Raw genomic sequence first — 24,461 nt, forward strand, 5'->3', positions numbered from 1 at the left:
TTTTTTGTCAGAGTCTCACTCTGTTGCCCAGGCTGGAGTGCAGTGGTGCAATCTCAGCTCTCTGCAACCTCTGCCTCCCAGGTTCAGTGACTCCCCTGCCTCAGCCTACTGAGTAGCTGGGATTACAGGTGCATGCCATCATGCCTGGCTAATTTTTGTATTTTTAGTAGGTTCAGGGTTTCACCATTTTGGCCAGTTGGTCTCGAACTCCTGACCTCAGATGATCTACCTTCCTTGGACTCCCAAAGTGGTAGGATTACAGGCATGAGCCACTACACCTGGCCAACACAGCTATTTTTAATTCTCCGCCTGAAAGGTGACATATTTCTGTTTTCCCAGAATTGGTCCCTCGTATCTTATTTAGTTCATTTGGTGAGGTCATATTTTTCTGGATGGTCTTAATACTTGTAGATGCTTAATCTGTATCTGGGCATAGAAGAGTTAGGTGTTTATTGTATTCCTCTCAGTCTGGGCTTGTTCCTACCTTGGGAAGGTTTTCCAGATATTCTAAAGAACTTAGATGTTAATGGTTTTAACTATATCTGCATTAGTGGGCACCCTGATCCTGGTAACTCTGTGGTTCCTGAAGAGAAGACTCATAGAATGTATTAGTCTGTTCTCAGTCTGCTATGAAGAACTCCCTGAGACTGTGTAATTTATAAAGGAAAGGGGTTTAATTGACTCACAGTACCACATGGCTGGGGAGGCCTCAGGAAATTTACAATTATGGTGGAGGGGGGAAGCAAACACTTCCTTCTTCACATGGTGGTAGGAGAGAGAAGTGCCGAGCAAAGGGTGGAAAGTCCCTTATAAAACCATCAGATCTTGTGAGAACTTACTCACTATCATGAGAAGAACAGCATGGGTTAACTGCCCCCTTGATTTAATTACCTGCCTCCAGGACCCTCCCACAACACGTGGGGATTATGGGAACTACAGTTCAAGATGAGAGTGGGGTGAGGACATAACCAAACCATATCATAGAAGTGCTGCCGTAATGGTCTTGGACAAAATCTGGAAGAATTCTCTGGATTACTAGTCAGAGAGACTCTTGTTCTTTTTCCTTAATTTTTGTCTCACCAAAAAAGGAGTCTCTGTCTTTGTTCTGAGCCATCTGGAGCTGAGGGTGGAGTGACACAAGCACCCCTGTGCCGCCATCACTAGAACTGTGCTGGGTCAAACCTGAAGCCAGTCCAGTACTTGGTCTTTCCCAGAGTCTGTTGTAAGAACTCCCGGGCTATCACCTAATTTTACTCAAAGCCGTGGGGCTCTGCAGTCAGCAGATGGCAAAGCCAGTCAGGCCTGTCTCTTCTGCAGAGTGGTGAGCTCCCCTAGGCCCAGGCAGGTCCAAAGGTGCCATCCAGTTGCATGGAATTTGAGTCAAAACCTTACATGTCTGCCTGGTATACTGTTGTTCTATGGCTGAGCTGGCACACAAACCACAAGTCATGGTCGTTCCCACTCTTCCCTCCTCTTTCCAAAGGCAGACGTGTCTCACCCCATTGCCACAGCCACCATGGGCCCACAGGGAGTACTGCCAGACTAGCACCAGAGCTCCCTTAAGACAAAGTGTGCTTTAGTCAGCTTGTGGTGAATGCTGCCTTGAGTCTTGGATAGTATTTCTGGACTCACTCTTCATGGCAGTGGGCTCCCCTCTGGCCCAGGACAGGTCCAGAAATGCCATCCAAAAGTCAAGAACTGGAATCACGGACTCCAAGTGCTCATTTGGTGCTCTACCCAACTGTGGCCAAGGTGGCACCTAAGGTGCAAGACAAAGTCCCCTTCACTTTTTCCCCCTGCTTTCTCAGGTGGAAGGAGTCTTGCCACCTATAACTACCACAGCTGGGAATGTGCCGAGTCTCACCTGAAGCTAGCAAGCCTTAGAAGCTCAACAAGGTCCTTGACATAGCACTTGAGCATCGCTGCTGGCTATGCAGAACTCTTGGCCTCTCAGTCAGCTGGCGATGAATCCTGACAGGACTACGTCCTTCAGTTCAAGGCAGTAGGCTCCCTTCTGGCCCAGGGTGGGTCTAGCAATGTCATCTGGGAGCTAGAGGCTGGAAAGGGGACCTAATGATTCTGAGCAGTGCCCTATCCTGCTGTGGCTGTGCTGGTATCCTAGATGCAAGACAAAGTCCCCCCACTCTTCCCCCACCTCTGCTCAAGTGGAGGGATGAGGTCTCTTTTGGAGCCACAAGCTGTGCAGCCTGAGCTTACAGCAGGGGTAATGCCAGTACTTCCTTAGCTGCCCTGGGTGTTGTCTCAGTAGGTTGCATGGCCCCAAGTCCATTGGCTCTGGGCCCCGTTCAGCACTTGGCCTCACTTGGGAGTACTAGTCCTTGTGGCCTAGACTGACTTTCAGGTTTATTTAGGGCTTCAGAATATGGACTCCAGAATACTTTTCCAGCTCAGATTCGGACTGTTGGCATCGGTGATTCCCCTCTTCCTAGGGCTGGTTTAAATGCTCCCTTCATGGATGGGCATCAGTTGTGTTTGGTCTGGTTTTGTTTTCTGCTATAAAAAGGCAGTACTGAGTTCAGTGCCTCGTAGTTGCCATACTCCCCTCTCCCCACCACACAGAAATACTCTCTACACGATGTTGCTGGTGTGTGTGTGTGTGTGTGTGTGTGTGTGTGTGTGTGTGTGTGTGTGTGTGTTTGGTGGGGAGGCTGTGAGGGCAGGGTGATAGGGAAAGGGAGGTATCCTCAGCTATCCAAGACTGTTTTTCTCAACTCTTCAGTGCCTATTTCAGAGATAAGTTAAAACCAGATACTGTGAGTGCTCACCTGATTTTTGGTTTGTATGAAGGTGCTTTTTTAGCGTAGATAAGTGTTAATTGGTGTCCTTGCAGGAAAGACTCTCAGTGGAGCCTTCTATTCCGCCAATTTGCTCTGCCACCTGTCTGAGATTTAAATTTTATTCTAGATATTTTTCAAGAAAAAAAGTGTATGTGTGATTAGTTGAGAAATAAATTACTTATTGGAGGACACATATAGACATAAGGTGGTTAGGCAGATTCTTCCTCTGAAGGTATCATATTTTGAAGCACTTGTTTGCTATCATACCTGGGTGCTGTGTAAATCACTTCATAGATCTTCCTCCAAAAACTGACAGTGTAACTAATCTGGATTTTTTAGCATTCTGGCAGGGCCTGTGCTATAAAAGCCATCGGCAATGTACCTATTATTTTCAGGCAGGATTCAGCTTCCTGTTCAGACTTCAGAACTTGCTGTAGCAAGAAATTGACAAATGATCAGAAAGGCGCCTTCAGTGACTAGCCTCTGTGATGTTGTGTTTTGTTCAAAGGATGAATTGGCTTTATGTAGAATAAAAGCCATTGGAAACATATGGTACAACAGTTGGCTGTAGAATTTGTTTGTTTTGTTATAACTTCAGAAGCTGCTACTGTTTTGCTTTGACATGCCCTTGAAAATCCAAGATGCTTTGGTCAATGTGTGTTTGTTATATTAAAACTAACATAAATTTTAGTGGGACTTTGGTAGTATAAGACAGGCTTCACTTTTGTGTGTGTGTGTTCCAAATTGATCTGAGATGAAAGGACATGATGTAATTTGTAAAGTACCACAATAGAAGTAATTGGAGAAGCTATGTACAAAAATTAGGCTCATCATTTTATAGTCACGTGGCATTGCTTTAAGTTCCTCGATCTGAAAAGCAGATCATATACAAGGAATTTCTAACCATGCTGAGCCCATGGTGAATTGCAAGTGATTATAATGTAAGCAAAAACATGTAATTCAGAAAAGATACAGGGGCTGTTCTGGAGCTTCACTTCTGCATAATGCTTCCTTACAGGAATAGAATAGTTGTTTTTGTAACTTCAGGTCAGTCTGGTTTGGACATTTTTGGTTCAAATCATTGCTTAATGTGAAAAATGATTAGCACTTGATTATTCAGAGAGTATATGTAGGTTATCTGGCACCACAGTTGCTTAAATACTCTGACATTAGCATAGTCATGAAACTAGCCAGTTAACTAGAAAATAAAATGCTACTGAAGCTTGAATGGCCTTTTCTAGGTGATTTGAGCATTCTGTATGATGCTATTATGATCTGTATGTTCAGAAATTTTATAGGATGAAACGTGGCTTAGAAGTGGGGCATGGAAAAGTGGTAGAACAAAAAAAAACCTACTTATATTTTGAAAATTTTATTCTTTGGCAATATAAATATGACAATTTATGTTGTTTTTTTATTTTGTGTGTATGTGTGTTTTTTTAAATTGTACTTTAGGTTCTGGGGTACATGTGCAGATCATGCAGGATTGTTTCATGGGTACACACATGGCAATGTGGTTTGCTGCCTCCATTCCCCCATCACTTCCATCTGGCATTTCTCCCCATCTTATCCCTCCCCAACCTCTCCACACCCCCTCCCTTGTACCCCCAACAGACCCCAGTGTGTGATGCTCCCCTCCTTGTGTCCATGTGTTCTCATTGTTCAACACCTGCCTATGAGTGAGAACATGTGTGTTTGATTTTTTGTTCTTGTGTCAGTTTGCTGAGAATGATGGTTTCCAGATTCATCCATGTCCTTACAAAGGACAGAAACTCATCATTTCTTATGACTGCATAGTATTCCATAGTGTATATGTGCCACATTTTCCTCGTCCAGTCTATTGTTGATGGGCATCTGGATTGGTTCCAGGTCTTTGCTATTGTAAACAGTGCCACTATGAACATATGTGTGCATGTGTCTTTATAACAGAATGATTTATAATCCTCTGGGTATATACCCAGTAATGGGATTGCTGGGTCAAATGGAATTTCTATTTCTAGGTCCTTGAGGAAGCGCCACACTGTCTTCTACAATGGTTGAACTAGTTTACACTCCCACCAACAGTGTAAAAGTGTTCCTATTTCAACACATCCTCTTCAGCATCTGTTGTTTCTAGATTTTTTAATGATCGCCATTCTAACTGGTGTGAGGTGGTATCTCAATGTGGTTTTGATTTGCATTTCTCTAATAATCAGTGATGATGAGTGTTTTTTAATATGTTTGTTGGTGTCATATATGTCTTCTTTTGAAAAGTGTTTGTTCATATCCTTCTCCCACTTTTGAATAGGTTCGTTTGTTTTTTTTCTTGTGAATCTGTTTTAGTTCTTTGTAGATTCTGGATATTAGCCCTTTGTCAGATGGGTAGATTGCCAAAATTTTTTCCCATTCTGTTGATTGCTGGTTCATTCTAATGATTGTTTCTTTTGCTGTACAGAAACTCTGGAGTTTGATTAGGTCCCATTTGTCTATGGCTTTGGTTGTCAATGCTTTTGGTGTTTTAGTCATGAAGTTCTTGCCTATGCCTATGTCCTGAATGGTTTTGCCTAGGTTTTCTTCTAGGGTTTTTATGGTGTTAGGCCTTATGCTTAAGTCTTTAATCCATCTGGAGTTAATTTTAGTGTAAGTTGTCAGGAAGGGTTCCAGTTTCTGCTTTCAGCACACTGCTAGTCAGTTTTCCCAACACCATTTATTAAACAGGGAATCCTTTCCCCATTGCTTGTTTTTGTGAGGTTTGTCAAAGGTCAGATGGTTGTAGATGTGTGGCGTTGCCTCTGAGGCCTCTGTTCTGTTCTGTTGGTCTATATCTCTGTGTTAGTACTCTCTTTGATTTTTCTTGTTTACTCATAACTCAGAGACTTAGTTAGTATGACAGAATGTGACTATAGGTCCAATTCCTTGAGCAGGTGAGGGTACCCGGAGTTGAAGAACATGATAACTTGAATCCTTGTTCCCAGAAACACCCAGCATGTCTGCTTCCTTTTTCTTTTAGAGCCACTTTCACATAAAGGTAGGAAAAAATACGAGGCTAAATTAACCTCTGGTTTATAAGATTGATTTGTAAGTAATAATGAAGAGACATGAGGGTGATATCAACAATTGATGTGAGAACAATAGGTATAAGTCAGGACTGTTTCGGGCAAAATGGTTGTCATTCCAGAAATAACTAACATACTTTCAGCATATTTTCATTGTCTGGCATTATGCTAAGCACCTATGGACATTAACTCACTTAAGCCACCCAACCACCCAATGACAAGTAGGTACTATTTTCTTATCCTTATGAGGGTTAATGTGTGTCCACTTGGCCAGGTAGTGGTTCCCAGTTGTTTGGTCAAACAGAAGTCCAGCCGTTGCCATGAAGATATTTTTAGATGTGATTAACCATTTAATTTAAATCAGTGGACTTGAGTTGAGATTAACACTTAGATAAATAGACTTTGAGTAAAGCAAATTACCCACCATAATGTGGATAAGCTCATTAATCGATTGAAAGCTTTTAGAAGAGAGACAGAGGTTTCCTAAGGAAGAAGGAATTTTCAAGATTGTAACATAGAAACCCTGCCTGAGTTTCCAGTTTGGCAGCCCACTTAATTTGGACTTGCCAGCCCCAACAATTACATGGGATATTTCCTTAAAATGTCAATCAATCTCTCTCTGTGTCTTTCTCTACATATGTATATACGTATGTACATGTACAAACAAATACATACATATATATATTTATTTATTTTATATGTTTCTCATATATATGGAGATTTCATGAGCCAGATTCCTCTGGAGATTCATGTAGTGGATACATGTTTCTTATATATATGCGCTCTTGATTCTGTTCTTCTGGATAAACCTGGCTTGTACAATCTCCGTTTTACAGATAAAACAAAAGCACATAGAGGTCAGTTGACTCAGCTAAAGTCACACAGCTTGTAACTGGCAAACATGAGATTTGAAACTAGATTTTTGGACTCCAGTGGTCAAGTGTTTTAGTGTTAAGCTTTATTGCCTCTTAAAAACAAAAACAAAACTACATCAAGAGAAAGCTTTTAGGATTTTTCATTTGACTGGCCCTGTCTTTCTGAGAGTCTCCCTTGTTAACTAGCTGGCTGTTTTCTTTAACTTAGGATCATGAAGCAAAGCATTTGTGATTATTTTGTATCACTATTATAGGGGACCACAGGCATTTTTGGTCAGTATTCTGCATTTTTCAATTGCCCTTGTAGAAAGTTTATTCAAGGTATGTGAAGGAATATTTCTGTGCATTTTTAGAATTTGTGATGGGTGTTTTAGGGGAAGACCTACTCCTATCTTACTAATATATTATTCTCTTTATGAGTTAGTACTAATTCACATGTGACAGTCTTGGCCAGCGTTTCCCAAACCTGCTAGAATGGGCTGTTGCATAATTAATGTTGCACCACATTGCAACTTTCATTTTTATGTTACATTGGAATATGGAATTTTGTATAACATTAGTATTTTGAGGTACTATATATTTATTTGTTATCTACTGCTGCATGGCTCAAAACAACAATCATTGTTATGCCTCTCAGTTTCTGTTGTCTGGAATTCAGATAGGGTACAATGGGAATAGATTATCTCTGTTCCATCATGTGTGGGGCTTCAGCTAGAGGTCTCAAGGGCCAGGGCCTAGAATCATCTGAAGCCATGTTCATTCACAAGTCTAGAAATTGATGTTGATTTTCAGGTGGTTACCACCTCAGTCTGCTGGTGGGATTACCTACATATGGCCTCTTCATGTGGTCTGGGACTTTTCACAAAATGATAACTTGATTCCAATGGCAAGTGCCCTGAGTTGGCAGATGGTCACTGCTGAACTGCCTTTCATGACCCAGCCTTGGACATCATACAACAGCACTTATACCAAAGGTGTGAAGACCCCTGCCAAGTTCATGTGAAGGGAATGTAGACCCCACCACTCAGTAGAGAAGTGTCTGTAACTTTCTAGGAAGAGCATGTGGGACCGGATATATATTAGTGTGGCCATGATTGGAAAATACAGTCTGTCAGTATCCTCTTACCATAAGAATTCATATCATACGCTTCCTACATGTAAAATGCACTCCCTTCTTCTCCCAAGATCTACAAATCTCATCCTCATTGGTATGTCAGATCAAAGTCAAGGATCTCAGCTCTTAAATCAGGTTCAAGTACTGATGAGATATTTTCATTGTGGTTTTGCACAACTTCTCAAATATGTCTTTGTCTGAAGATCTGTGAACTAAAGAGACAAGTTATCTCCCTCCCACCCTTCTAACGTGCAGTGGTAGGACAGGCAGAGGAGAACTTTCATGTAGAGCCTCCTGTTCAGGAAGGGTGGAAACAAGGCATGCAGAAATCACTGGTTCATAGAAACTCTGAAAAACTACTAGGAATGTGATGTAATTACTTGACTAAGTCTCAGTCCTACTGCCTAGGAGTGATTCTCCATAATTCTGGACTTCTGTCTGAGTCACTCCTCCTCTTCCCTAAGAAATGGCCAGTTTTGTTGCATACCTTTCCCAGTCTGATTTCTGCCTGTCGTACTTTTAGCCTCTTTGTAGTCCAAAGGTCTCTTTTCATTATAAGTGTCTCTGTCCATTTTGGTCTGAACTGACAGTGTTTCTAATGGCAGTGTCAGACTAATTCTCTTAAAAATCTTATGGATCTCCTGTGAATGTTACTGAGCTTCATTTTGTTAGACAAAGCCACATTCATGAATCTCTTTGAAATAAGCGCTTGAGATTCTGCTGAGGGAGGACCCTGTTAAGGTTTTTATAGATCGTACTGTTAATAGCCAGTATATATAAGTTATGCCCTTAAGATCCTTAGCCTTTCATCTGGATGAACAGTTCTGTGAGGCACTGACTTAACATGTCTCTGAGATTTTATTAAGAGGTTTTATACTGTACCCTCAGCTTTATCAGTAAGAGGTGTTTCTAGAGGAATTCATTATCTATCACAGATAAGTATTAAAGTAGAAAAAATGTGTATTCCAAAATTACTTTTTTTCTGAACAAGAATGAGAATATAGCTAATTGTGTTCAAAATTGTTGCATTTCATGAGCTTGCATTTGCTAAGATGGATTAATATATGATACCTTTGAGAAGTTCATGAAAACCTGAAAAATGTCCAGGTCAACTTATGCTTTATATAAATTAGATTGTGTGTTCAGTCACTTTTTTGTGAAGCATTGTAACCATACTAGTAATAATTTATGTGAAAAGCATCTCACCTTCTCATGACCATAAAGGTCTTCCAGGATTTACATATGATCAAAGATTTTACGTTGTAAATATTTTTCAGTACACTGAAACCTAAATATCCTACAGGACAAATGAAACAACCTGATTAGAAATGTTTTTCTATTGCTATTGATTTCTCCTTTTCACAGTTATAGACAAAATTCCCTGTTTATTCTAAATTTGACAGCACCTTTTTATTTTTGACCTTCTTATTTCAGTGGAAGAAATTTAGAAATAAGACTTCCTTATCTTTTTTTCTAGAGTCTCTGTGGTGGTCCTCTGTGTCCATATATAGAGCACACCTTTGCAGGCGGGATTCCCTGGGAAGCCAACTCCAAGGTGCAGATTAGCATATAGTGTGCCTCTTAGGGTTTGCTCTTGGGGTCAGTGTCTGGTGAAGGGAAGGGAAGGAAGCAGCAGCCTTACCTCTTCTTCTCTGCCCAATCCTGTTGACACAGGCTCAGGAAAGGCCCCTGCCGACCCTATTTGAAACAGCTGAAGCTCGGCCATTCTTTCAGATTTGTCCTGAGTCAGCGCAAGGAGGTCAAGTCTTTAGACACCAGTGTTTAATCAGTCATTAGATGTGTATTACCTTGGGCAGATACACTCTTCTTCATTCAAAGCAGTTCTAGAGGATGACAGTTGATGTCCTGCAGTGTTTTCTGCAGCTGGGAGCATCAGCTTTTCAGTCTTTAAAGAAGAGGAGGGCCGTATATCACAGTATCTATCCACTCACATGCTTGAAATAGAATGAGGTGGAAGAATGCAAGACAAATTATTTGTATGTGGTGGTGCTAGATCCCTCATTACATACAGCCGTGGTATTTTTGGTTGATTTGTTTTCATTTCTAAGTAAAGGAAAATTTTTACATTGCTGTACAGTGAGTAAAACAATGAGTTCTGTTCCAGAAGAATCATAGGTAACTTCAAACTCGTTTGACTGTTTTCCTGTATTTGCTATAATGAGTAAGAACTGTTTTTCTCTAGGATGTTAGGGTGTCACTGAGGCAACCAGTATCCTATGCTGTGCTTGTTAGTTCTTCATCCTCCATCTGGGCCTGGTGGGCCTCTCTCGTGCTTCTGTAGGAGGGACATATGCACAGCGTCATTGTTATCCTCATAGGGATGTTACTGTTTGTATTTCTGGGTCCCTCAATGAATTGAACGGCTAGACCATATTTTGTTAATTTTACCTGATATGCCTAGGGAAGTGCACAGCCCTAGGGGGCACTCACTAAATGCTTAGTGAACTGACTCCTGCCCTCTTTCCTGTTCTAAGGCACTGTTTTGCCTAACTGCTGTCTTCAGAACTCTGCTCAGCTATTCTGAGTAATTACTGCCGGCTCCTAATTCTGATACCTAATCAGACCAGGGTTTGTGATGTCTGTCCCTCTTCAGTGTTCTTGCCCACCTTCTTATTCTACTGTATTTTATCTTATCTTTGAGACTTCTTGGATAATCTACCCTTTATTCGATCTCTCTCTCTATTTCAGAGTATCACTGTATTTTGTAGGATATAGCAACTATGTTCAAGGATGTAGTTGAAACTAGGAATCTTTGGAAGGTTCCTTAGTATTTAATGTATAGCTAGTTATCTAGTAGTTGCCTCTTAACTGACAAAAGAGCAGGGACTTATGGATTTAAAAGGGTATTCTACTGTAGTTGCTTGGTTGTTGTTTCTGAAACACAAATCAGGCTTTTTTTTTTTTTTTTTTTTTTTTTTAAAGATAGAGTCTCACTTTGACACCCAGACTGGAGTGCCATGGTGCAGTCACAGCACACTGTAGCCTCAGCCACCCAAATTTAATCGGTCCTCCCACCTCAGCCTCCTGCATAGCCATGACTACAGGCATGTATCACCACACCTGGCTAGTTTTTGCATTTTTGGTAGAGACAGGTTTCATTATGTTGCCCAGGCTAGTCTCAAACTCCTGGGCTCAAACAACCCACTCACCTCAGCCTCCCAAAGTATTGGAATTACAGGTGTGAGCCACCATGCCTGTCTACAGATCTAGCTTAATCATAAATGGGGATTTATTGGCTTGTATAGTTGTGAGTAGAGGAATATTTAGTTTCAGGTATAGCTGGATCCAGCAGTTCAGTGATGACTGGGCTCCGTCTCCCTTTCCACAGCTTAACTCACTTCTCACTGTGCTGTGACTTCATTCTCAGGCAGAGTTTCTCCTACAGCATGAGATGACTAATGACAGCCTCAGGCTTTTCCCCCTATAGCTAAAGATTAAAAAGGAGGGATCTTCTCACTCTGTCTTAGCATCTACATTATACATCTTATAGAGAGGGTCACTTACCAAACCCAAATGATGTAGTCACTGTTACCAAGGGTGGAGAATTCTCCTTTGCCAGCTGGTGGCATCTGCTTCTCATGATTGACAGGCTGACCCAGATGCTGTGCAATCAGAGAGGTCCTCTCAAGAGAGTGGACGCTAAGCACACAGCAGGTATTTTCTGTCACAGAAGAGGAGAATGATAACTATGTGTAGAGAGCTGTTTCAGGGAAGAAATGGACAGAGCAAAACATTAAGTTTCATATCAAACTTAATGAGTCTAAATTTGCACCCAAATATATTCACATTTCAAAATATGTGGACATAGGGCTGTCCATAGTCACATTGCATCCACCTCCTTTCATCTGGGTTAGTTTTCCCCTTCAGTGTCCTCCCTACCAGACTGTGTATCTTTGCTCCCCACGGGAGGTATTGTCTAATAGTCTGCTGGACTGAAATTACAATGTCAAGGCTTTTATTTGCATACTTACTCAAATAAGTTGAACGTTTTGGAGTTGAGACTGGCCAGGCAGCTACAAGAGATTTTGTCTTTCTGTAGTCATATGAAACAGTATGAAAATTGTGTGGTGGGTCATGTTGCTAATAAACCTTATGCATGCAAGAATAGGCAGACCTCAGTATTTCACATGGAAAAAAATGTGGTTTACTGTCATTAGTGTCCTTGTTTTCATTAAGTTCTGAGTTACAAGGAATTGCTTAAATATAAATTTTGTGGCTGGGCATGGTCGCTCAAACCTATAATCCCAATTTTGGGAGGCTGAGGCAGGAGGACCACTTGAGCCTAGGAGTTTGAGACCATGAGACCAGACCGTGCAACATGGGGAAACCCTATCTCTACAAAAAAAAAAAAAAAAAAAAAATCGGGCATGCCTGTAGTCCCAGCTACTTGGGAAGCTTGGACAGGAGGATTGCTTGAGTCCAAGAGTTTGAGGCTATAGTAAACTGGGGCTGCACCTCTGTACTCCAGCCTGTGTGACAGATCAGAATACTGCCTCAAAAGACAAACATTTTAAAAATAAAATAAAATTTGCTTTTGAGTGTTTCTACTTTACACAGTGAGGATAAGCCCACTGTTTCTAAAATTAATTTTCATTGAAAATGTTGGTAATTTAATGTATAAAGTTAGACATTAACTTTGGAAAATTAAATAGATTTCACTGAAAATGTGGTAAGTTTTCCTATAAACTAACAGATATCTCTCAGCTTTTATTCTGATTTAGAGATTTGAAAGTTTTTCGTTCTTTTTCTCTCTCCTGCCACAAGGGAACACATAGCAAATTTGGCATGATCTGAGATGGCATCTCCCTCATTAATTTTTTTGGTGGAATATGTTGCACCCAGAATGATTTTAGCTTTCCCTCTCACCTATCAAATGAGTTTTCATGCAATGACCAACTGTGATGTTTTGCTCATTTCACTTTGGGTTAAATTCCTATGTCTATGACTATAGGTAAAATATCTCAAGTTTCAGTGGGGGCTCAGAATGTTTCAGGTTATCAAGAAAGTGTTTTTCTCCTGGAGAAGGCTGGTGTGTGACTTAATGACATCTCCCCATGGCTCCTTCCTATACCCTGTGCTCATTCCCTGCCCTGGCAATCTTCAGCAAAGAGAATGAATCCTAGATGAGTCTCTTTTAGAGTTGTCGACATAAAGTATAGTTGGAAAATTCAGATGAAAGTGGATCTCTAAAAAGTAGATGTTAACTCTAGCTCCAGTTCTTGAGTGGAGAATGAGGAGTAAATGCTTATGCCTTTTTCTGGGGATGCCAGTACTAACAATGAGGCACTTTATAAATCTGTGTCTTTTGGTTTAAATGAAATGATTGGAATTGGGTTGTCTGTCAATATGTTTCTTTGTGGGTATGATATGTATATTTTTTGGAAGTACTTTAAAATAATGAGGAGCTGTTGAAAACTACAGAGAAATAATTGAAAAGAATGGACCTGTTGTGCTGCAGAAATTAGCAGTGATGTGTGTCTTTGCTTGGCAAAGGCTGAGAGCAACATATGAGAGAGAGGCAGTCACCAGAAGTGACCACCTCCAGAGAAACCACCAGTATAAAATGCATAGCTATCTTCAAAACAGCATGGTATGTAAGATGCTACTTACATTGACATTTATTTTAATACTAGTAATCATAATAGTTTGTTAGCATGTATTTTTTACTACATATCATGTTATGTACTTTCCTAAACATAATCATGTGTTTTATTTATTTCCTCACAGCTACCTATGACATTGGTAGTAAAATTATCCGTTTTACAATCATTGAAATGGATGCACAGATTGAGTAACTTGTCCAGAGTGTAACAGCCAAGATTTGAACTTAGGTGATCTTTAGATGTGGGTGATTCATGTACCAATATGTCAGTCTTCAATAAGAACTTACATTGTATATGCATGTTTGCAATAATTTTGTCCCAAAGTGTATTTGAAGATGTATATAACTTAGGAGAAAAAGAAATACTACATTAAGATTCTGGGCTTTGTTCTTGAGCTTTTAAATAATAATCTAGTAATTCTATTTTCAGTAACGGCCAATTTGCTTGTTTCAGACCATTCTCCATTTAGAACAAATAGAAAATCTAGAAGTGGGGAGGGATATCAATTTGAAAGTATTGAGATCTACAAGGTAGAAAGAATTCATGAGGTTAATATTCCAGGGAGAAGGTAATCCAGAAAATGAGCAACTTTTCCCATTCAGGCATTTGATGAATTAAAAGTCTCATCCTGGAAGCTGAAAAGCTGAGTGGAGTTTTTGGAAAACTCAAAGAGCTGTGAAATTCATATTTTGTTAAGGAGGAGGCATCCTGGAAAATAGCTCAAGCTTTTATTGGGACCTCCAAGTGTTTCACTGTAGGAATAAGCGTGAATCTGAGAACCTGTTTTTCAAAGTGCCTGAAGCCTGGCTTCTGATCATGCAAGCACTAGAATGAAGTAATCTGTTCCTAGCCTGTGCCTCTGCTAGCTACAAAAGTAAATCCTCTCTGGATGAAAGTAACGTTAACTGGAGCCTCAGATTTTCTCTATAACTTTTTATTTACAGTGTTATTCATTTAAAAATAACCAGGTGCCCCTAAACATAGTATTTAACTGAAAATCAATAACACAAAAAGTAACAAATAGAAACCCTTAGGAGGTCCAGATACTGGTGTTATTTAACTTTGATATAACATTGGTCAAAGGAGATTAATATCACAATGATTAAAATATTTAGAGAATTTAATGACAAATGGAATAATTATACAGAGAACTAATTCTATAAAAAAGTGAAAAGAGAGATTCTAGAATGAAAATCTATGTTTAAAACCCGGTGAGTTGTTTAAGAGAAGATTTTGCACAGCTGAGAGATAATTAACCAAAATTTGTACTGAAAAAAATATTTAACTGGAAATACAGAGAAGAACAAAGGAATGGAAAACACAGGAAAGAATGTTCAAGCCATATGACATGACAGGTCTAGCATACATAATTGGAGTGTCTGCAGGAAAGCCAAAAGGCAGAGGAGTTTAAGCAATATTTTAGTAAATAATCACTGGAGGTTTTCCCAATCTGACAATATCAAGCCACAAATGTAAGGAAGAGTTATGGACCCAAATGTGATAAATGCAAGGAAAATTTATGCCTACTATTATCAAACTGCTGGAAACCAAAGACAAGAGAAAGTCTTAAAAGCAGCAAGACAAAATGTGTTCCATGGTCAAAAAATGGCAGACAATGATTGAAGCCCATGTTGATGTCAAGAGTACCGATGGTTACTTGCTTCGTCTGTTCTGTGTTGGTTTTACTAAAAAACACAACAATCAGTTATGGAAGACCTCTTATGCTCAGCACCAACAAGTCTGCCAAATCCGGAAGAAGATGATGGAAATCATGACCTGAGAGGTGCAGACAAATGACTTGAAAGAAGTGGTCAATAAATTGATTCCACACAGCATTGGAAAAGACATAGAAAAGGCTTGCCAATCTATTTATCCTCTCCATGATATCTTCGTTAGAAAAGTAAAAATGCTGAAGAAGCCCAAGTTTGAATTGGGAAAACTCATGGAGCTTCATGGTGAAGGCAGTAGTTCTGGAAAAGCCACTGGGGATGTGACAGGTGCTAAAATTGAACGAGCTGATGGATATGAACCACCAGTCCAAGAATCTGTTTAAAGTTCAGACTTATAATAGTGGCAAATAAAAAGCCTTATTTGTGGGAAAAAAAAAAGCAGCCAGAGAAGAAATACATTCCACCTTCAAAGGAGCAATGTAAGACTGACAGCAGCCTCTCAGCAGAAATAATAGAAGTTACACGTCAGTGGATTGACAACTGCAAGTTTGAAAAGAAAATATCCACCAACCCAGAATTCTGCTTCCAATGAAGGAGAAATAAATTTACTTTATACCAACAACAAAGCAAAGTAAAACTCTGAGGAAATTAATTACCAGCAGAATTGCACCAAAGGAAATGCTAAAAGGAGTTCTTTCAGCAAAATATGATCCTAGATAAAGCATGATGGTGCAGGAAATGAGGAACGGTGGCAAGAAGTATTACTGGGGATAAATCTGAATAAAAATCGACTATAAAAACTTAAAGTAATAATGGTTTTTTGGGTCTCACATAGAGATTTAAAATGCATGACAGCAATGCAGTGTTAACTCAAGAAAAATAAAATGGGGTTAATGTTTTAAGTTTCTTGAGATTTTTCAGGATATGGCATATATACAACCTGATATTGAACTTCAGTAATTCAGGAAGCTATATTGTAATTCTTCATTAATCACAAAAAGAATAGAGAAGGGATATGTAAAGAACCAGCTACTGGCATGGGAATTATAATACTAAAAACACCAATCTAGAAGAGGGCAGTAAAGGGGAGGTAAACAAATAACACAGCTCAATAGTGAGCTCAAACCCCAATATATGAATAAATACAGTAAAATGCATAAAGTTATCTCTATTTCAAAAGCAAAGATTGTTATATCAGATAAAAAAAGGATAGGAAAACTTCTGTTTGCTGCTTACAAGAGACATCTTAAATATGAAGATGTAGAAAGGACACAATAAAAAGGTTATATCAGCTGAGCATGGTGGGTCATGCCTGTATTCCCAGTGCTTTAGGAGGGTGAGGTGGGAGGATTGCCTGAGGCCAGGAGTTCAAGACCATCCTGGGCAACAAAGCTAGACCCTGTCTTTACAAAAAAGTTAAAAAAAAAAAAAAAGTAAACTGAGCATGGTGACATGCACTTGTATTTTCAGCTGTTCAGGATGCTGAGGTGGGAGAATTGCTTGAGCCCGTGAGGCTGGGTGTTTGAGGCTGCACTGAGCTATGATCACACCACTGCACTCCAGCCAGAGTGAGACCTGGTCAATCGAACAATCAATCAAAAAATAAAAAATAAATAATACATAGATAGTTATGCAGCCTAAACAAAAGAAAAGCTGATATAGCTGAACTAAGCTTTTAAAAAGTTGACTCTAGGCAAAAAGCTTAGTATCCATAAATAGGAAACTTTACACTGATAAGAGGTTCAATGTAACTGGAAAGTACAAGCCTTTTAAATATTTTCTACCTTACAGCATAATCTTAAATATGTAAAAGATAACATATTGCCTAATATTTTAGTGGTTTGAATTGAATAACAGAATTTTCTCTTTTTTTTCGATTTTTAAAAATTATACTTTAAGTTCTGGAGTACACATGCAGAATGTGCAGATTTGTTACATAGGTATACATGTGCTATGCTGCATCCATCCCCCCCCATCTTCTACATTAGGTATTTCTCCGAATTTTGTAAAGCCAGAAAGAACAGATAACCTTTTGTACAGACATTGGAAAACTGTTGATACTGATTCCTTCTTTTTGCAGATTTGAAATTCAGACCATGTCATTTCTTTCCGCAATCCCTTTCAAAGGAGTATGGTGTTTTCTGTTATCCTTATGTGAGTTACATAGTTGAAGAAATGGAAATGTAGGGCTTAGCTTGATGTAGGAGAGAAGAGATTTGGTCTCCCTTTTGCAGGTGGAGTGAAAGTTGGTGCTGGGTGTCCCTCCTTGGGAGTTTCAGGTAAAATCTGGAATTGGTAGTAAGGCTGTTTGCTTCTATGCTGTTAGCAGAAGTCTTACCCCAGAGTACAGTGGCTTCAAAAGTAGGCAGAAAAGTGAAAGCATACCAGGAAGAATGAGAATCTCACCTTGCCTTATTCTTTGGTATTTCACTCATGGATCAAAAATGTGAGCATCAGGAAGATTGCACTGGGTTTTTGAATCTTCTCTTCTTCTCAAACGGCTATTTGTTGACTAATAGGAGCATCTCCATTGATTAGAAGTGATGGAGACATAATACTTATGCCTTTGGAAGAGAGAAATAGAATGTGAACGCAACCTATTCTTGAAAGAGCTTAAAATAATATTCTATACCAAGCTGATTCTCTTTGGAACTGCAGTTGTCCACCAAGATAAACAGCTTCAATCAGCGAGCAGTTTTTTCTAATCAGGTTTACAGCTTTGAACTTCAATGAAAACTGATTTTCTAAATTGTTAGTGGAATTATATTTTCAGTCTGGTTGTCTTTTCATTCAAAGAAGCTGAGCTAATGAGAGCAGGTGTTGGAGAGAAAATGAGCCATGAAATTCTATCTGTTGGACCTAGAATGCTGAATTGAGAGTTGCAGAATTGGCCATTTGTTAGGCTACATTTCAGGATTTCCCCTCAAGTTTCACAAAACAGAAAATTTAAATAGTGATATTAGTTCTCATGTACCATAAGAAAATGAAGGAAAATAATTCCTTTAGCTAAAGGAAATGATGGACATAGTTGCTTTTGTATAAATGATTGTCTACCATTTTTCCAGTAATTGTCATTCTTCTTTACCATGTGCCCTCCAACTCTTATTGCTGAGATATAGAAGAAATAAGAGCATACAAGGGAAAGAGTTCTCTGAACTTGCAATGCTGGTCTCATACTTCTTCTTACCTCTCTTGGCTAAAGTAGAAATAATGAGGATGTAGTATATTACCCCTTTACACTTCTGAAAAGGTTCTTAACTTTTCTACGAATCAAGTCAATTTTCTATGTAAAATCTTGACACGGATTGTCAAAAAAATTTAGTGTGGAATGGAATGGAGCCTAATTTCATTTTACTTGAAACTCCATTACAGGTGGAAAGCTGTAGGGGTACTTGAAAATGCAGGTACTAAAATGGAAATTATTTGACTTGCTCCCTAACCTTAAAATACTATTTAAAGATGAATCTCATATCTGAAAGTGCACATGCCAGATTGTTAGCAGTTGGTCACCTCTGAGAGAGTGGAAGACTTTCAATTTTTACTTTTTAAACTTTTGAAATATTAGGAGTTTTTTTTGTTTGTTTGTTTTTGTTTTTAAATACAATTGACATACATTTTTCTTAAAAGGGATTTTTAATGACCTCAGAGTTTTCTGTGTAAATATATTGTTATATAAAGGATGTGGAAGAGAAGCTTTAATGCTTATTGCTTCATCCAGCCAACCCAGACTTTTGATCTTTGACAGATTTGTTTCCAAGCAAATAATTTTAAATAAGTGACCATTTTACTGCATATCTTTGGAGGTTAGATAGCATCTCCTACCCTCAGGCATGAGCATGTCAACCAGCTGCCCCAGGCAGATAAACATTTTATATTTAAAGGTTCCCAGGAGAGAATTTACAGCTCTATTTACTATGAGGCTATTCTTGAATATATCTGTTTTGAGTGACTCATGCTGTAATGTGTTTTCTTCTTCTTCTCCCCTGGTCCCTGCTTCCTAACCCTCTGTGTACCTACACTCTTACATTATTGTTAGAATGCTGTGAGGTGAGGTATCCGCTTCAAGTTGGCTGTAACTGAGCAGTATTACAGACATTATGTGACATACTGGCATGTAGTGATTAAGGAGACATGGTCTCACATAAAGACACCAGCATGGGCGTGTGGCTCAGCACACTTTGCGGCTTGGGAAATACCTCATTCCCATGTCCACTTAACTTTCCTCTGTCTGTTGGGATTGTTCTCCATCACAAAGGTGCTCTTGGCTCCTTTTCTTTGTGACTTCCATGGCTCATGCCACCTACACGAAGAAGGGAGAAGGTTGTGGTACCATCCTAGTTGCAAAGACTCAGAAACTGACCTTCCTTTGAATTCCATCTCCACCCTCTACTCAATCTTAATTCTTCATTTGTCAAATGGAACTAATAGCACTGAACTCACCTTGCAGTTTGTGAGAACCAAGTAAGCTTTTTGTTCGTACAAGAATATGGATCAGCTTCTCGGTAACTAAGCTCCCAAAAGACTTAGATGAAATTAATTTGCAGTTTATTATTTGGCAGTGGAAAAACAGAACCCTCCGAGAAGACACTGTTTCGTCTGGCTAGCACGTGAACTACATGGAGAGACATTTGTGTATCTTAGTGAACACAGATTCAGAATAAGGAGAATTAATGGCATAATTCAGATGTTTGACATTGTCAGGAATGTGGCTGAAAACAGTATCCCCATAGCAAGTAGGTCACAGTAGTAAAAACAGAAGGTGCCTGGGAATCAAACAGCCATCTGTGATAAGTTGCTTTTTCTCAGCTTCTGCAAAATGGGTATGATAACACTTGCTTATTTGCTTGGTTTAATTATGAGATAATTCAATGTCAAAAAGTCCCCGTAAGAACTAGCCTTCTTCATCCCCATCCTTTAAAATATTGAGCCATACCTGATCTGTAATTAGTGAAGTAAATGATCCAGTATTCTATATTCACTTCTATTTTCCATGGGACTAGAAGATGTTTCCGAAGCCTGTTCTGTTGTTATCTTTGCTTGTTTATATCATGCTGTCCTTGAAAATCATAGTTACCTGTCTTGATTGCACAGATTTATAAATAAGGCATAGTCACATTTTATACATGCATATTCATAGATGTGGAATGCAACTATAATAGCAATTTGAACAGAGGAAATTAAAAATGTTTTGAGTAATGCCCATGGCTGCATACATTTTACCTAGTGACTCATCTCTACTTTTGTTTGTTGATACCCGTATTAGACCAGTTGAAAAGGTCAGCAGGCCAGGTGCCATGGCTCATGCCTGTAATCCCAGCATGTTAGGGGGCTGAGACAGGAGGATTGCCTGAACCCAGGAGTTCAAGACCAATGTGGACAAAATAGTGAGACCCTGTCTTTGCAGAAAATAAAACAAAGTAGCTGGATGTGCTGGCATATGTCTATGGTCCCAGCTACTTGGGAGGTGAAGGCAAGAGGATTGCTTGAGCCCAGGAGGTCTAGGCTGCAGTGAGCCATGATCACGCCACTGCACTACAGCCTGGGCATGAGAGCAAGACCCTGTCTCAAAAGAAAAAAAGGGGATCATCAGAGTGTGCCTGCTTTGAATGACACTACCGTCATCTCCATATCTAAGCTGTAGACGGCTGAAGTATATGCAGGCAACAAGAGGCAGTTTCAGTATTCCCTGTGCTTATACAGAGGCCATACTCATCTCAAAAACATCTGACTTATAAATGACCCACAGATAAGAGCAAGATGGGAACATTATCTCCTGGCCAACATCTCTTGCCCTCGCTCCTGAAACTAGTTTTCAGAGAACCTACGGTTCAGAATGCCTTCCTGCTCCCTCTCCTTGTATTTCCCCGTCATCGCTCAACCTCTCATGCCATCTCTTCTGGGAAACACTCCTTGAATTCTGCAGAATGAGTTTCTGGCTTTTCTCTGCTGTGGGAAATGAGTGGAAGGTGTCTGTGTCTGAGAAGTGGTACAGAGGGGCACGTGTTAGGCAGGTTGACAGATGGTCACACTCAGTACATGGGCTGAGCTCAGTTCGAAGGGTCCTGTGTGTCATGTTGAGGACATTTATCTCTTAAGCAACTGGGAAACTAGATTGTTAAACCTTGAAATAGAGTAACTAGATTAAAATTTTAAAAATTGTTTTAAAATAGGTAGCCTGCAGTCTGACTGGCACTGTAATCTAATAAAGTGCTAACAGGTAATCTTTCTATACAACTGGGAAGTTGGCTTCAGGGATTCTGCATGAAGGAAATCTTCATGCAAAGGCTGAAAATTATAGAAAAAATATAATTGCAACAAATGCAGGATGATTTGCTGAAAGAGGTATGAGAATATACCTGTGTTTACATTTCACTTTGAGATCACTATGGCTTGTGGGCCTGTGACAAGACAGTTCTGTCGTTGTCTCCATTTGCCCTTCCTGGAAACGGAGCATGGTACAGGCGTCCCCACTCCTCAGGGCCATTCATTTATTCTGCATCCAGGGACTCAGTATCAGGTTCTTTTAGCCATTTCCTTGCCAAGAGTCGGCTTGTTATTTGGCTTGTTTGTGGCTGTGTGTACAGACAACTTTTTCTTTTTTTTTTTTTAATTTTATTGCATTTTAGGTTTTGGGGTACATGTGAAGAACATGCAAGATTGTTGCATAGGCACACATGTGGCAGTGTGATCTGCTGCCTTTCTCCCCATCACCCACATCTAGCACTTCTCCCCATGCTATCTCTCCCCAGCTCCCCTCACCCTGCTGTCCCTCCACTATTTCCCCCCAACAGACCCCAGTGTGTAGTGCTCCCCTCCCTGTGTCCATGTGTTATCATTGTTCAACACCCACCTATGAGTGAGAGCATGTGGTGTTTGATTTACTGCTCTTGTGTCAGTTTGCTGAGAATGATGGTTTCCAGGTTCATCCATGTCCCTACAAAGGACACGAACTCATCATTTTTGATGGCTGCATAATATTCCATGGTGTATATGTGCCACATTTTCTTTGTCCAGTCTATCATCGATGGGCATTTGGGTTGTTTCCAGGTCTTTGCTATTGTAAACAGTCCTGCAATGAACATTCATGTGCATGTGTCCTTATAGAAGAACGATTTATAATCCTTTGGATATATACCCAGTAACGGGATTGCTGAGTCAAATGGAATTTCTGTTTCTAGGTCCTTGAGGAATTGCCACACTGTCTTCCACAATGGTTGAACTAATTTACACTCCCACCAACAGTGTAAAAGTGTTCCTATTTCTCGACATCCTCTCCAGCATCTGTCGTCTCCAGATTTTTTAATGATCGCTATTCTAACTGGCGTGAGATGGTATCTCAATGTAGTTTTGATTTGCTTTTCTCTGATGACCAGTGATGATGAGCATTTTTTGATATGCTTGTTGGCCTCATGTATGTCTTCTCTAGTAAAGTATCTCTTCATATCCTTTGCCCACTTTTGAATGGGCTGGTTTATTTTTTTCTTGTAAATCTGTTTTAGTTCTTTGTAAATTCTGGATATCAGCTCTTTGTCAGATGGGTAAACTGCAAAAATTTTTTCCCATTCTGTTGGTTGCCTATTCACTCTAGTGACTGTTTCTTTTGCCGTGCAGAAGCTGTGGAGTTTGATTAGGTCCCATTTGTCTACTTTGGCTTTTGTTGCCAGTCCTTTTGGTGTTTTGGTCTTGAAGTCCTTGCCTATGTCTATGTCCTGAATGGTTTTGCCTAGATTTTCTTCTAGGGTTTTTATGGTGTCAGGTCTTATGTTTAAGTCTTTAATCCATCTGGAGTTAATTTTAGTGTAAGGTGTCAGGAAGGGGTCCAGTTTCTGCTTTCTGCACATGGCTAGCCAGCTTTCCCAACACCATTTATTAAATAGGGAATCCTTTCCCCATTGCTTGTTTTTGTGAGGTTTGTCAAAGATCAGATGGTTGTAGATATGTTGCGTTGCGTCCGAGACCTCTGTTCTGTTCCCTTGGTCTATATCTCTATTTTGGTACCAGTACCATGCTGTTTTGATTACTGTAGCCTTGTAGTATAGTTTGAAGTCCGGTAGTGTGATGCCTCCCGCTTTGTTCTTTTTGCTTAGAATTGACTTGGCTATGCAGGCTCTCTTTTGGTTCCATATGAAGTTTAAGGTGTTTTTTTTCAGTTCTTTGAAGAAGGTCATTGGTAGCTTGATGGGGATAGTGTTGAATCTGTAAATTACGTTGGGCAGTATGGCCATTTTCACGATATTAATTCTTCCTAACAATGAACATGGAATGTTTCTCCATCTGTTTGTGTCCTCTCTTATTTCGCTGAGCAGTGTCTTGTAGTTCTCCTTGAAGAGGTCCTTTACATTCCTTGTTAGTTGTATTCCTAGGTATTTAATTCTCTTTGTGGCAATTGTGAATGGCAGTTCGTTCTTGATATGGCTCTCTTTAAGTCTGTTATTGGTCTATAGGAAAGCTTGTGATTTTTGCACATTGTTTTTGTATCCTGAGACTTTGCTGAAGTTGCTTATCAGTTTCAGGAGATTTGGGGCTGAAACGATGGGGTCTTCTAGATATACAATCATGTCGTCTGCAAATAGAGACAATTTGACTTCCTCCTTTCCTTTTTGAATACCCTTTATTTCTTTTTCTTGCCTGATTGCTGTGGCTAGAGCTTCCAGTACTATATTGAATAGGAGTGGTGAGAGAGGGCATCCTTGTCTAGTACCAGATTTCAAAGGGAATGCTTCCAGTTTTTGCCCATTCAGTGTAATATTGGCTGTTGGTTTGTCATAAATAGCTTTTATTGTTATGAGATACATTCCGTCAATACCTAGCTTATTGAGGGTTTTTAGCATAAAGGGCTGTTGAATTTTGTCAAAGGCCTTCTCTGCATCAGTTGAGATAATCATGTGGTTTTTGTCTTTCGTTCTGTTTATGTGGTGTATTACGTTTATAGACTTGCGTATGTTGAACCAGCCTTGCATCTCCGGGATGAAGCCTACTTGATCATGGTGGATTAGGTTTTTGATGTGCTGTTGCAATCGGCTTGCCAGTATTTTATTGAAGATTTTTGCATCTATGTTCATCATGGATATTGGCCTGAAGTTTTCTTTTCTTGTTGAGTCTCTGCCAGGTTTTGGTATCAGGATGATGTTGGTCTCATAAAATGATTTGGGAAGGATTCCCTCTTTTTGGGTTGTTTGGAATAGTTCAGAAGGAATGGTACCAGCTCCTCTTTGTATGTCTGGTAGAATTCGGCTGTGAACCTGTCTGGACCTGGGCTTTTTTCGGGTGGTAGGCTCTTAATTGCTGCCTCAACTTCAGACCTTGTTATGGGTCTGTTCAGGGTTTCGGCTTCTTCCTGGTTTA

At 39.8% G+C, this 24,461-nt stretch overlaps 1 protein-coding gene and 1 long non-coding RNA gene across 11 annotated transcripts in view; both read left to right on the forward strand.

The window, feature by feature from the left end:
* The window catches only part of LOC108314854, a 24,878-nt gene extending 9,336 nt beyond the window's left edge, over positions 1 to 15,542 (forward strand). Inside the window, exons 3-6 of the long non-coding RNA XR_001829695.2 lie at positions 861 to 865; positions 9,075 to 9,081; positions 9,855 to 9,859; positions 15,027 to 15,542. This is a non-coding gene — a long non-coding RNA (uncharacterized LOC108314854). The remainder of the gene's footprint in view (positions 1 to 860; positions 866 to 9,074; positions 9,082 to 9,854; positions 9,860 to 15,026) is intronic.
* The window catches only part of PTPRM (protein tyrosine phosphatase receptor type M), an 858,282-nt gene that overhangs the window by 287,682 nt on the left and 546,139 nt on the right, over positions 1 to 24,461 (forward strand). The gene's annotated exons all lie outside the window — the stretch shown is intronic.

The sequence above is a fragment of the Cebus imitator genome, unplaced genomic scaffold (assembly GCF_001604975.1).
Source record: "Cebus imitator isolate Cc_AM_T3 unplaced genomic scaffold, Cebus_imitator-1.0 Scaffold162, whole genome shotgun sequence".
Lineage (NCBI taxonomy): Eukaryota > Metazoa > Chordata > Mammalia > Primates > Cebidae > Cebus > Cebus imitator.